General features: G+C 31.5%; 2 protein-coding genes across 2 annotated transcripts in view; one reads left to right on the plus strand and one right to left on the minus strand.

Annotated features, from left to right (window-relative positions):
- LOC122272596 (monocarboxylate transporter 12) overlaps positions 1 to 3,904 on the minus strand; it is a gene marked incomplete at its 3' end in the record, with an annotated part of 552,146 nt that overhangs the window by 34,278 nt on the left and 513,964 nt on the right.
- The window catches only part of LOC107450693 (monocarboxylate transporter 5), a 32,046-nt gene continuing 31,042 nt past the window's right edge, over positions 2,901 to 3,904 (plus strand). The window contains exon 1 of the mRNA XM_043055974.2: positions 2,901 to 3,203. The gene's annotated coding sequence lies outside the window, so the exon portion shown is untranslated. The remainder of the gene's footprint in view (positions 3,204 to 3,904) is intronic.

Consider the following 3,904-nt stretch of genomic DNA (forward strand, 5'->3'; position numbering starts at 1 on the left):
TGAAAGAAATAATATATATAAAAAAAGAATAAAATTTGAATGTCGACCGTCGCAGGGTTTCGAACCCATGGCAACCGGAACGAGAAATCTAACTTGCTACACAGCTTTTTCAGCTGCGCCGTGCTTCACTTGCATTCCCCGCGAATATTTAGCTTAAAACACCTCCTCCCGCTTAATAAACAAAACTTATTTTGGCCCATTGTGGGCCCACTAATGTGTCTATAAAAAAATCCCTCGGTATAGTTGTTCAATACATTAAATTCTAATTTTTGGCGGAGTTTGAAATTTATAGGTTAATATTATAGGGAGTTACGGGGTGTGATGTGTGCGTGACTCCTGATATGACTTCTGTCCCGTTTTCAGCCTTTATTCACATANATATTTCTTTTCACATATAGAACGCTTCATTCGCTTCATAATATTGAGAAGAAGTTAAAAAATAATATAAATTAAAATAAATAAATAAAAAAAAAAATTATCCGAAATTTTTCCGTTTATTAGCTATTATTCGCTTTTTCCCAAAGAAAAAATAGTTTTTTTTATATACAAAACACTTGATTCACGTTAAAATATCAAAAAATATATTTAAAAACATAATATATAAAAAAAGGAAAAAAATTGGATGTCGACCGTCGCAGGGTTTCGAACCCATGGCAACCGTGACGAGAAATCTAACTTGCTACACAGCTTTACCTACTGCGCCATGCTTCACATGCATATCCGGCGAATATTTAGCTTAAAACACCTCCTCCCGGTTAGTAAAAAAAACTTATTTTGGCCCATTGTGGGCCCACTAATCGGTCTATAAAAAATTCCTCGGTACAGTTGTTCAATACATTAAATTCTAATTTTTGGCGGAGTTTGAAATTTATAGGTTAATATTATAGGGAGTTACGGGGTGTGATGTGTGCGTGCCTCTTTATATGACTTCTGTCCCTTTTTCAGCAGTTATTCGCTCTTTAACAAAGAAAAATATTTCTTTACGCATATAGAACGCTTCATTTGCTTCATAATATTGAGAAGAAGTTAAAAAAATAAGATAAATTAAAATAAATAAATAAAAAACAATTATCCGAAATTTATCCGTTTATTAGCTATTATTCGCTATTTCCCAAGGAAAAAATAGTTTTTTTTATATACAAAACACTTGATTCACGTTAAAATATCAAAAAATATATTTAAAAAAATAATATATAAGAAAAAGAAAAAAATTTGGATGTCGACTGTCGCAGGGTTTCGAACCCATGTCAACCGGGACGAGAAATTACACAGCTTTACCAACTGCGCCGTGCTTCACATGCATACCCCACGAATATTTAGCTTAAAACACCTCCTCCCGGTTAGTAAGCAAAACTTATTTTGGCCCATTGTGGGCCCACTAATGTGTCTATAAAAAAATCCCTCGGTATAGTTGTTCAATACGTTAAATTCTAATTTTTGGCGGAGTTTGAAATTTATAGGTTAATATTATAGGGAGTTACGGGGTGTGATGTGTGCGTGCCTCTTGATATGACTTCTGTCCCTTTTTCAGACATTATTCGCTTTTTAAAGGATTTGTCTTTGGTTAAATCTGTAGAAAAGTACTTACGTAAGGATTAAACCAATGTATGTTAACTAATTATTGCTTTTATTATATTCCCGAAAATTTATCAATTCATGTAGGAGCTAACTATTCTGTCATGATGTTTAATAAACATTTCATTTTATATTTGTGGTTGTTGTAAAGACATAATTTTACTAGAGAAAAAAAAAGTGTTTGTTTCAAATATTGTTTTAAATTTTGTTTCAAATATCGATGTGTCATATACAATCAGATGACGTCGTGCAGCTGAATGGTTAATAAGGATGGTGTATATGGACAAAAGGTATTCTAAAAAAGAGGAATGGGGGGTGGAGAGAAGTAGGTCGAAGTGGTAGAAACGGGGTGGGGAAATTCTACGCATGTTTTCCTTTCAGTTCATTTTCACAAATAATTTGATGGTGGATTTTTACTCCGTTCCCTGGTATCTGTTAAAGCATGTCAAATCATCCAATCAGAATTTGAAATATAATGCGTGGGATTTACCAGATAGCAGGGCATTTTAAATTTTGAAAATTAAAACTATAAGAAAATAACGATATTTTAAGACTCCTCGATTTTTTTCTAAATCAGAAGTGAAAACATTCTTAAGAAAACGGAATGAACAGTTTATTAATGCATTTTAATGAAGTTACGATTATTTTGTTTCGTTTATGACTCATGCGAACGGAAATTAAGCGTCAAATGAATGTTTTGCACAGAAAAATTGTGTAAACACATTATAGATGTCATCCTTCCAACCAAGAATGAAACATGGGTGCTTTCCACGCAATAGAGCTTTAGACGCGCTCCAAATTCCTTCCACTTTAGAAATGTTAGGGATCGTTTGACAGTCGACTTTTCGAACGATCTCGTTCGTCATTCCCACGTTACATCATTATTCTTTAATGAATGATATTTTTTTCTTTACAATATTATAAGTAATTTTTTTCATCTCAAAAACATATTACAACAGAAAAAAAAATCAATGTCTTTAAGAATAATAAAATCTAATTCCCCTTTTTTAGAAATTTTGAGAACATTCTCACTGAATCTCTTTTGAACATTCTGCTTAAAATGCAGCCGTCAGATTCTCGATGTCTAAAAGTAAATATCGATATGAATTTTTACTTTGACGAAAAAATTACTATAAAAAAATAATGTCGCCGCCGCTTGGGAAAAGTTTTTTTTCAAGATTAATGGTTCTTTTTGAAAACATTTTGATTCAAGAAAATATCGCTTGCGTAATTAAAGGACATTTAAAGAAGAATAAAAATCGCATTTCACGAAAAATCGTTCGCTTTTTCTCCGAAGATTAAAATCTGTTCAACTTTTTCGTCTGTTTTCGAACGGAAGCGTCAGAAGATATTCAAAAAAAAGGGACTCATTTATTCTTAATAAATGAAGTGTTATTCAAACTAGAATACGCTGTTTAACACGTTCGTAAATGTTGTTGTTTGGAATGTGTTAGGGATAAATCTAATCTTGATAAATTTTGCACACACAGAGAGGCCCACAAACAGTTAGTTAGTAGATGACCATCAGACTGATAAACAACACATCTTGTTTTGATCTTCTCGTTTTTCATTCTCACTGTGAGAAAATAGCTTTTTTTAAATTGTTCTCTTTCACAACTGCAGAATTAGTAAGTTCTTTTGACCTTTATTGTTATATGCTATCTGTACATTACAGCTCTTTAATCCGACCTCCCTTTACAGCGAACCTTCCATTATAACGGAAAAAAGTAACTTTGTTTTGCTGTTTTTTTTTCATTTAGGCATATTTAACTATGGATATATGTATTGTTGCTCTTTAGTATAACCTTCCGTTAAATCGGTCTATAATTTAGTTTTTTCTCATGACCATCACTTTAAAAAATGAAACAATGAGCAAAGATTTCAATGACATTCTTTTTATATTATCGAACATCTCATGCTCCATGAAAGAAGAATCCTTGGAGGTCAAAGTTGAAAAAAATGTGGTGAAATATGGCTTACTTCTCAAAGTCTATACAGCGAATTTCTCCCAATATCGAATTTTCATTAAAGCATAACATTCACCCTACAATGAATTAGTTATGACAAATTTATGATAATGATTTCCATTTTTTTTGTGAAGAAAATTACAATCGGAAGTAATAACTTCTGTACAACCAATTCTTGCTTTAATGATTCTAGCGATAATGCATGTAGATGAAGGATTTCAGTTATTCCTTCATTTATAATTCAAATAAATTTGAAATATTTTTTTATGTTAAAGTCGTAATCATATATACTTTAAACTCATCATATCGACTAAAAATTTGTAACATTTTTAAGTAACGTATATATATATATATATAGTGTG

The sequence above is a fragment of the Parasteatoda tepidariorum genome, chromosome 7 (genome assembly GCF_043381705.1).
Source record: "Parasteatoda tepidariorum isolate YZ-2023 chromosome 7, CAS_Ptep_4.0, whole genome shotgun sequence".
Taxonomy (NCBI): Eukaryota; Metazoa; Arthropoda; class Arachnida; order Araneae; family Theridiidae; genus Parasteatoda; species Parasteatoda tepidariorum.